General features: G+C 39.5%; 1 non-coding gene across 1 annotated transcript; it reads right to left on the reverse strand.

Annotated features, from left to right (window-relative positions):
- Nucleotides 1-1,982: 1,982 nt before the first annotated feature.
- On the reverse strand, nucleotides 1,983-2,088 carry LOC122054508. Its single transcript, XR_006132808.1, has one exon. It is a non-coding gene; the product is annotated as a small nucleolar RNA R71 (small nucleolar RNA).
- Nucleotides 2,089-11,189: the final 9,101 nt, after the last annotated feature.

An 11,189-nucleotide genomic window follows, 5' to 3' on the forward strand; every position in this document is an offset into this window, starting at 1 on the left:
GTGAAGTTTCCAGAGACCAAGCAGGTGGTGGCCGTGTGCACCACACGGCCGTGTAGCATTTCCAGAGAGCAGAAGGTTCTTGGCCGTGTGAACCACACAGCCGTGCAGCTTTGGCAGAGAAGGAACTGGACATGGCCATATGAATCTCACACGGCCGTGTCGTGGGGCCGTGTGGCGCCCGATTTCCTCCTCTATTTAAACCTTCCTTCATGAATTGAAAGGGGATCTCTCCCCGTTTGGGAGAAGGCAAGATTTGGTGGTTTCCTCCCATTCTTGGGAGGATTTCTGGGCGATTCTAAGGGAGTTCTTGACGATTTCGACTCCGGAGCGAGGATTGGATCCGAAGACGAGGCTTCTTCGTAGATAAGTTTTCTCCTTCCCCTTTTCTTGGTTTCTTGGATTGGGGATTTAAGAAATACTTGTAATCTTTATTTCTTCGGGTATTCTTCCTCGATTCATGGAGTAGATCTTGTATTATAGGATTAAGGGAGTATTTGTATGATGGATTGATGTAATCTCATATGGATTTGCCATTTTCTTGTTTCAATGACATTGTCTTGCTTGTATCAATTAGATCTTGAATGATTAATGGTGATTTGTGCTTAATTCTCATTCTTGATTGATTGTTTGGATTTCTTGTGGACTTTGTAAAGATAAACTCTCACTCGATCATCCGAGGGATCCACGTGACAGGTGCAAGCCCGTGTAAGGACGTTTGAGAGATAATCTTGAAGAGGAAATAGGAATATTCAAGAGAGTAGGATGGATTTTGTGATTAGTTTCTTGTATCTTGATAGATTAATAAGTTGTGGGCTTCTATGTTGATATCCGAGGAAGGCATAGTAATAGGTGCGCTTCTGTGTAAGGACAACGTAGGTTAACGTCTAATTGATCATATTTAGATACATTTCTCAGTTCTTAGCCGGTTATCTATTGCAAGAGAGAACCGGCAACTTTCTACAAGTGTTTAGCAATTGAGGGATAAGAATTGGTGAACTATTTACATTCAACAAACCTTACAAAGAAACCGAAACTCCTAGAATCTCCCTTTATCATAACCCAAAACACTAAACTCTTGTTTGTTGATCTTTAATATTAGATTTGTTTACCTTCATTTTGCATTTGAAACGATTGGATAGTTGTTTAGCTAATTCGCATTGAGACATTTCTAGTGCTTATTCCAGTCCCTGTGGATACGATAATCTTTTATATTACTTGTGACATTTCCGTACACTTGCGGAGCGTAACAAGTTTTTGGCGCCGTTGCCGGGGACTGCGCTATAACATTAGGAATTATCAATTGAGTTAGACTAAACATAACATTTGTTTTCCTTTCATATTGCATAGGTGTAACTAATCATTAGATTTCTGTTTTTACTCTCTTGTATAACTTTTACTTCTTGTTAATTCTTTTTGTACAAATTCAATTCTGCATTTTTGATTCTTTTATTTTTCTTTCTCTGTTGAATTGTCATTTGCTATATTGTTCTTGTGTATGCGAAGATCTAACTTTGCAGGGGAATTCTTTCCTTTTGACCCTAAGATTGACAGAACTTTCCATAAAAGAAGAATACTGCAAAGGCAAATTGAAGAACAGGAACATTTGAACATGGCGAATAGACCACTCAAGGATTATGCAGCACCTTATGCAAGAGGTTTTCCATCTAGTATTTCAAGTCCTTCAGTGGAAGCTAATAACTTCGAGATCAAACCCGCAATTATATCTATGGTGCAGCAGAACCAATTTGGTGGAGGACCTCATGAAGACCCCAATCAACACTTAGAGGTTTTTTATGAAATATGTGGTACCATGAAAATGAATGGAGTTCCTTCAGATGCAGTTAGATTATTATTATTTGGGTTTTCTATAAGAGATAGGGCAAAGCAATGGCTGAATTCTTTGGCCCCTAATAGCATCACCACTTGGGAGCAGTGTGAGCAACAGTTTCTTGATAAATTCTATCCACCAAGCAAAACAGCTCATATGAGGAATTTAATTGCAAGCTTCAAGCAGACTGACTCAGACTCTCTTTTTGAAGCATGGGATAGATATAATAGTATGCTCAGACAATGCCCACATCATGGGTTGGAAAGATGGTTAGTGTTGCACACTTTTTATAATGGTATCAACTATCATACCAAAGTGTCCCTTGATTCAGCTGCGGGAGGGGCACTTATGAACAAAAGTTTAGATGAAGCTGAAGAAATTATTGACGGTGTAGCACAAAATCATCATCAATGGGCAAATGAAAGAAGTGGTGGCTATTCTTCTGTAAACCCAACAATCAAAGCATCAGGGAAGTTTGATGTAGATGCGGTCACTCTTTTGTCTGCAAAATTGGACGCTCTTACAAAGAAATTTGAGAATATGGGGACTAGTGCTAATATGGTCAATGCTATTAGTACATCTTGTGAAGTATGTGGGAGTTCAGAGCATTCAAATGACTCATGTCAATTGGGAGCTATCACTGCACAAATCAATCAACTGGAACAATGTGATGCAATCATGAGTTATAATCAAAGGCAGAACAACCCATACTCAAATACTTATAACCCTGGATGGAAGAGCCATCCCAATTTTTCTTACAGAAATAATCAAGATCAAGGACCATCTATGGGGGCAAGACCAAATTTTCAAGCTGGGCAACAAAATTTTCAACATCTATCTTCTCAAGGCTTACCAAAGTCAAATATTGAAAAGATGCTTGAAGAAATTATCTCAGGTCAGAATGAAATGAAGCAAGATTTAGCAAAGCTCATTCAGAGAATGGATAATTCTGAAAAGCATCAAAAGATCCAAGATAGTCAAATTGCCCAACTAGCTTCCTCATCATCCAGAGCACCAGGACAACTTCCAGGAAAACCTGATGTGAATCCTATGGAGCATTGCAATAGAATTGAGCTTAGGAGCGGACGGACCTTGGGAGACTCCCAAGCGACTGCTCCAAAAGGGATATAAAAAGAAGAAGAGCTCTCTCCTCTTATACCAAATCAGATTCAAGCTAATGACGAGAGTACCATTGAGGTTGAAGAGACTCTTCCACTGAACCATCAGAGCAAAGCTGTCCCTTTTCCTCAGAGACTTACAATGCTCAAGAAAGATGAAGAATTTGGCAAGTTTTTAGAAAAAGTTAAGGAAATTTGTGTAGAGGTACCTCTTATTGATGCTATTCTTCAAATGCCTAGATTTGACAAATTCCTGAAGGATCTCATGTCAAACAAGAGAAGAAGAGGAGAGGTTGAGACCATTGCGCTTAGTGAGGAATGTAGTGCTATTTTTGAGAAGAACACTTCCCCAAAACTAAAGGACCCAGGGAGCTTTTATATTCCTTGCAGCATAGGAAAAGAATTTTTTGAAAAAGCTTTTTGTGATTTAGGGGCAAGTGTTAGCCTCATTTCCTATTCAATTTGTAATAAATTAGGTCTCAAAAACATTAAACTTACTACTATGGCACTTCAACTTGCTGATCATTCCTGCAGGTACCCTTTGGGTATTATAGAAGATGTGCCAGTAGAGGTGGATGGGAATGTTATTCCCACAGATTTTGTTGTGTTGGACATGGAAGAGGACCCTAGGATTCCTATCATATTAGGAAGACCTTTCCTTGCTACAGATGGAGGTATAATTGATGTGAAAAATCATAAGCTTTCTTTGGTAATTGGTAAGGAAAGGTTGGAATATGATTTATCTAATATCTCTAACCATGTCTCGTCTCTTTTAAATGCTTGTAGCAGGACAAGCATTTATAAACTTGAGGAATGGAATTTCCATCCTCATGGAAGGCCACCAAACGAAGGAGACAATGTGGTGGAAGATGTTGGGAGAAGATCTCCAAACAAAAACGAAAAGTATATCTGTCCTCCAAGGGCGAGGAAAAGAAGCGAATGATCAAGTTTGGTCGAGCTAAAGACCTTAAACAAGTGCTTCTTGGGAGGCAACCCAAGGGTTCTTTTAGTTAGTTTTGATTTGTATTTTAATTTCTTTTAGTTTGATGCATTCTTTTGATTTTGTTTTCAGGTTAGGTGCAAAACAGAGCTCGGCCGTGTGCTATATACGGCCAGGCAAAAGTTGCAGAGAAGGGAAGTGCTTGGGCCATGTCATCCAGACACGGCCGTGTATGATTTCCCGAGGAGAAAAGGGCCTAGGCCGTATCTCAAATACGGCCGTGTAAAGAATCCCGAGAAGAAAGATGGAGAGGCCGTGTCCCAGACACGGCCGTGCGAGGAAACCAGTGAAAGAAGAGGGGGAGGCCGTGTGGATCTGCATGGCCCGTGTCTGGAATCCAGAGAAGGAAGAGGGGGAGGCCGTGTGGATCTGCACGGCCCGTGTAGGGGAGCTATTAAAGTCTTCTTACTACCTCACACGGCCAGATCTTGGCCGTGTTCCGCACACCCCCAACTCTCCAAAACATCACTTTCTCTCCCAATCTCTTAAAAACTCCTCTCTAATCTCTCAAGATCTCTTAGATCTGGATTCTCTTCCTCTCTAAGACTTGGACTTTTCATTCTCCTAACCTAAGATCTTTGCTCTTTGAAGTTTTGTTCTTTGAGTTTCATTCTTCCAACCCTAGATAATTATTCCCCTATCTAAACTCATTAAGATGTCCAACATTTTGAAGAAACTTCGCAAAAGAGGTGGTGGATCCAGTGGGGACAAAGAGGTGGAGCCATCAAGGGACAAAGGAAAACAACCAGTGAAGGGAAAAGGCAAAAGGACTTCACGCAACGAAGGTAATGACAATGAATTCAATATTGTGTTTAGAAATGATGATCAAGTAACTAGATTTGCAATTCTTGTCAATAGAAAGATAGTGTGTACTAGATATATGGACCCAACTGTTCTTGATATGCTTGGAATTAGGGAAGATGTAGATTTGATGATTGGGTTTTTGGATTGGAGTGATATTATGTACACACATTTGCCTACATATCCTTGTCTTGTTTTGGAATTTTTAAGTTCATTGGATGTCCATTTTAGTAATGAAGATGATTATTTTGGAAAAATCTCATTTAGACTAATGAATCAAGAATTTCTATGGACATTTAGTGACTTTAATTCTTGTTTTGGATTAACCACCGGGAGCCCTCGTAGATTTGATCCAAGGTTTAATTGGAATCATTTTTGGAATGCAATAACTGGGTTAGATCAACCTTATGAGCCTTTAAGAGCTAAGGCCTCCAATATGCAAAACCCCATCTTTAGGTATCTACATAGAGTCATGAGTAAAACTATTTTTGGTAGGGGAGAGAGTGATGGGGTAGTTAAAAAGATAGAGCTTTATACTTTATGGGCTATGCTTTATAAGGTTGAATTTGATTCTGGTTTTCATTTTGTTCAAACCTTATTAAGATCTGCTAGGGCATCATTGGGATCAATTGTTTTTGGTGGTTTGATTACCCGAATAGCTTATAATTTAAATCTTGATGTTGATGGGTTGGAAATAATTCATGGTAATGACATGATTGACATTGATGTATGTCTTGCTATGAAAATGATCGTTCGGGATGAGAATGGTTTCGCGTTTCCTAGGAGGAGTGGTTCTCCTTTACCCCTTCCTTTTCCTGAACGAACTACTATTCGTAACCCGGCTAATTGGGTAATTTCTGAGTTAGATTTTGAGGATAACCCTTCAATACCTGGAGACACACACTGAGCCACATCATGAGTCATCGTCATTTGGACACCCGCAGCCTTCTAGTTTTATGGAGCCTGCTAGGCATTCTTTTGCATATGGCACGGGATCTTCTAGGTTTGATTTTTCAGATTTTCGTACGTCTCTAGAATCACTTCATGAGAAGCAAGATGCCCAACAAAAAATGTTGGAGGGTCGCTTCTCTTTATCTGATGATCAGTTTAGGGAGGTACAAAATCATTTTCAGTTTACGAGGAATTTTCAAGGTCAAGTGGCTGAGTTTGTGCAGGATTATGATACTGATCAGGCTAGGATAAGAGATTTTATGCAGAGCATGACACTTACTAGCCAACAAGTAGATGTTTTATATGAGTATCATAGATCCTTCGGTGAGATTCCAGGTTTTCCTAGTTTTCCTATTGGTCAACCACGTCGTAGACCCCCTTTTCCTCGTCCACCTCCACCTCCTCCACCATATTGATTTCATCGGGACGATGAAAAGTTTAAGTCTAGGGGGGTGTCATGTATGGTGTCATGTACTGTTTAGTTTGGTTTTCAGTTTTTAGTTTTTGTTAGTTTTTCATGTGTCTGGTTTTCAGTTTTTAGTTTTTGTTAGTTTTTCATGTTTTTGGTTTTCAGTTTTTAGTTTTTGTTAGTTTTTCATGTTGGTTCTTATTTTCATTGCTTGTTGCTTTATTTTGCTTGTTTTTGAAATAATCATGGCAAAAAAAAAGTTTTGAGAACATCAAATCTTCACTTATATGCTTTCTTGGATTCAAGTGAAATGTTAACACGATTATTGTCTTGATTCATGATGTTCGAATGATGCTAGTAGTAAACTTTGTGTAGTTCTTTTTTCTATCTTGGGAAGCATTAATAAGCTAAGAATCTTATGGTGATGAGTTTTAGTTTTGGTTCGACCTTAAGGATTTTATCTTCACTACACTTGTGCTTGATGCTTGAATAGTTGATGTCATTGAAATAGTCATGATTCATCTTGTTTGCTTAGTACTTGGTTTCCATGGTGATTTCTCAACTTTCATTTTGGTTACTGGATGAGGCTCAAATCATTAAAGCTCATTTGGAAAAATCAAAATATCCCAACATGTGTGCTAAAAGTTCATTTGTGAATAAGTTTTGCACAATGCAAACACTTATAAAAAAAAAAAAAAAAAGGGATATAAAAAAACAGTTGTCATGAATGGAATCTAGCAAGTCACCCCTTTGAGACCGAGTTAGGTTACTGGGGAAATGACTGCTTAGCTTCCCTTGATATTGAGCACACCTTTGAGACCTTGGGTTAGTTGAGAAATATGAACCAAGTGAATGGTGAGTAAGTGTCTATCACTGGTTACTTGTCTTTCACTGGAAACATTAGGAATTCAAATTTGATGACGACTTGACTAGGACATGGATTGAAACTTGAAGGGTGTTGAGTTACTTTTACACTGTGCACAAGATTCTTATGCTTGAACCATACTTTACTTGTTTCCATGATCATGCTTGTTAATGAAACTTTTTGATATAATTAGGAAAGTGCACTAGGTTTTATGAATGTGTTGTAGAACATATGCATTTAGACTGCAGCATTTTGCTTGAGGACAAGCAAAGGTTTAACTCTGGGGGTGTGATGTGCGTAGATTATATACTCTTTTATGCATGTTTTTACGCACATTTACATACTTTGAGCATGCTTAATCTATGCATTTTTATACTTCCAGCTTTCCTTTTAGCATATTTACTCTTTTGGTCTGGAGATCTGCTTTTTGTGCATTTTCTGTACACAGGAGTCGAAATTGGTGACGATTATGCGTCCTTGGGCAAGCTTGGAAGCAATTGAAGGGAGAGAGCATTAGGCCGTGTACCATACATGGTCGTGTAGTCTTAACAGCAAAGGAAGAGAACATGGCCGTGTGAATCTCACACGGCCGTGTCTTGATTTGAAGAAATCAGAGCAGATGCCTTACATGGCCGTGTGGATCTACACGGCCGTGTGAGGTTTCAAGAGGCCAAGCAGGTGGTGGCCGTGTGCATCACACGACCGTGTGAAGTTTCCAGAGACCAAGCAGGTGGTGGACGTGTGCACCACACGGCCGTGTAGCATTTCCAGAGAGCAGAAGGGTCTTGGTCGTGTGAACCACACGACCGTGCAGCTTTGGCAGAGAAGGAACTGGACATGGCCGTGTGAATCTCACACGGCCGTGTGGCGCCCGATTTCCTCCTCTATTTAAACCTTCCTTCATGAATTGAAAGGGGATCTCTCCCCCTTTGGGAGAAGGCAAGATTTGGTGGTTTCCTCCCATTCTTGGGAGGATTTCTGGGCGATTCTAAGGGAGTCCTTGACGATTTCGACTCTGGAGCGAGGATTGGATCCGAAGACGAGGCTTCTTCGTAGATAAGTTTTCCCCTTCCCCTTTACTTGGTTTCTTGGATTGGGGATTTAAGAAATGCTTGTAATCTTTATTTCTTCGGGTATTCTTCCTCGATTCATGGAGTAGATCCTGTATTCTAGGATTAAGGGTGTATTTGTATGATGGATTGATGTAATCTCATATGGATTTGCCATTTTCTCGTTTCAATGACATTGTCTTGCTTGTATCAATTAGATCTTGAATGATTAATGGTGATTTGTGCTTAATTCTCATTCTTGATTGATTGTTTGGATTTCTTGTGGACTTTGTAAAGATAAACTCTCACTCGATCATCCGAGGGATCCATGTGACAGGTGCAAGCCCGTGTAAGGACGTTTGAGAGATAATCTTGAAGAGGAAATAGGAATATTCAAGAGAGTAGGATGGATTTTGTGATTAGTTTCTTGTATCTTGATAGATTAATAAGTTGTGGGCTTCTTTGTTGATATCCGAGGAAGGCATAGTAATAGGTGCGCTTCTGTGTAAGGACAACGTAGGTTCACGTCTAATTGATCATATTTAGATACATTTCTCGGTCCTTAGCCGGTTATCTATTGCAAGAGAGAACCGACAACTTTATACAAGTGTTTGGCAATTGAGGGATAAGAATTGGTGAACCATTTACATTCAAGAAACCTTACAAAGAAACCGAATCTCCTAGAATCTCCCTTTATCAAAACCCAAAACACTAAACTCTTGTTTGTTGATCTTTAATATTAGATTTGTTTACCTTCACTTTGCATTTGAAACGATTGGATAGTTGTTTAGCTAATTCGCATTGAGACATTTCTAGTGCATATTCTAGTCCCTGTGGATACGATAATCTTTTATATTACTTGCGACATTTCCGTACACTTGCGGAGCGTAACAGTCATCTTGCCCAGTAGGCATGACTCGCATGTCTCATATGATTCGAAATCAAATGAGTCTAGTAGACTATCTTTATGGAGCTGGGATAAGCGTTTGTCATTTATATGACCTAAGCGATAGTGCCAGAGATAAGTTTGGTTCATTTTATTTGATTTGAACCTTTTGGTATTTATGTTATAGATGAGGTTCTCTAAGTGTAGAATATAGAGTCCGTTCATTAGAGGTGCACTACAATAGAACATATCGTTTAAATAGACAGAACAACATTTGTTCTTTATTACAAAAGAAAAGCCTTTCTTGTCCAAACAAGAGACTGAAATGATGTTCTTAGTAAGAGCAGGCACATAACAACATTCATCTAATTCTAGTTCAAGCCTAGAGGGCAGAGATAGATAGTAAGTCCCTACAACAACAACAGTAACTCGTACTCCATTGCCTACTCGTAGGTCCACCTCGCCCTTCGTAATTGCCCTGCTATTTGTCAACGCCTGCACATTTGTACAAATGTGAGAAGCTCATCCGGTATCTAATACCCATGATGAAGAAATAGAAAAATCAACTTCTATAACATATATACCTGAAGTAGAAGTCTCACTTCTCTTCTTCTTAAGATCTTCCAAGTAAAATTTGCAGTTCCTCTTCTAATGCCCGGTCTGACCGCAGTGGAAGCAGGTAGCATCATTGGCGACCCCCCTTTGGGTTTCAGTACCTTACCTTTGCCCTTGGCTTGGGACTTTCCCTTACCTTTAGGTTTGCCCTTGCCTTTATGCCTTTGCACCATCAAAATGGATTTAGGCTTAACCTTCTTAAGGTTGAGCTCAGCAGTTCTCACCATACTTAGAAGCTCAGGCAGTGCTTGTTAATTTCGTTCATGTTGTAATTCATGACAAATTAACTGTAGCTTTCTAGCAAGGATTGCAAGATCAAGTCAATGGCCAGCTCTTGGCCAAGTTGGAATCCCAACCTCTGTAGGTTCTCTATGTACCCAATCATCTTGTGTACATATGGGCCTATGGGAGTCCCTTCTTGCATGTTGCACTGAAATAGTGCCTTAGGGATCTCGAATCTCTCATGCCTTGCTTATCCTTGATATAGTTGACGAAGATGTTCAACCATATCATAAGCACCCATCAACTCGTGTTGTTTTTGAAACTCAGAGTTCATGGTTGAGAGCATGAGACATGACACCTCAATGCGTCATCTTGATGCTTCTTATAAGCATCTCTGTCAGCTCGCGTGGCAGTGGCAGGAGGTGCCTCGGGAATGGGCTGCTCCAGGATGTACAGTTTTCTTTCTTGAGTGGGAACTATTCTTAGATTCCTGTACCAGTCTAGGAAATTAGATCCATTGAGCTTATTTTTATCAAGGACAGAACGCAGAGAGAAGGAGTTCGTGTTTGTCGACATGGCAATCTACAACAGAAAATGTAGAAAATAAATATCATATTCCACTAATCATTTAATTAGGCCTTTAATTAAACGATGCTCCCACTAAATTATAGAACTTTTGTAGAATCGAGTCATGGATGTGGTCAAAATGCACTCACACGATTCTAACCAACTAGCTATAATTCTTGTGGGACAAGATCCACATCATACTACGCCTTGAGTTAGCTTTGGCTAAATCGCCCAAGACTTAGTATGATCGGTAGGTTACTAATTACCAATTACATCTCTATGCAACTCTTGTTTATAGGATCAAGATCCGTATGTATATTAAATATTGAGTTAACTTTGGCTAAATAACCTAAGAGTTAATATAAATGTGATTTTTGACCTATCTTCCAACCATTGAAAAATGGCTATAGTTAAACCCGATCCAATTGAGTTAACTAGTTTTACTCAAACTAATTGAGTTTGTACTCACCCAAGTTTTGATAGGCGGGACCAAGATTGTCCCTCCGCACCCTACCAAGATAATATGCGTTGCTCTGCTTTGACAGATTCAACAACAACATGTGATCGAGGTAGTGATGGGTATCAAAACGTGGTAGGCATTTTGAGTTGATGCGATTAAGATCTAATCTAATCGTTAATGTGTATCATATACACAATTAAGATTTAATCCAATCGCTAAGGCACTAATTAATTACTCTACTCTAGCATGCATCACATACACACATGCAATTAATTAAATTTTGATTAGGTCATGACCCTACTATGATCTTCTCAAGCCAATGAGAAGATCGGACGGTCAACCTAGGGTCAACAACTTCTTCAAGCTCCTCCTTTTGACCGCCATGTGTTGCTCGCACCCTCCTCGTAACTCTATCTCG

Source organism: Zingiber officinale, chromosome 3A, assembly GCF_018446385.1.
Source record: "Zingiber officinale cultivar Zhangliang chromosome 3A, Zo_v1.1, whole genome shotgun sequence".
Taxonomy (NCBI): Eukaryota; Viridiplantae; Streptophyta; class Magnoliopsida; order Zingiberales; family Zingiberaceae; genus Zingiber; species Zingiber officinale.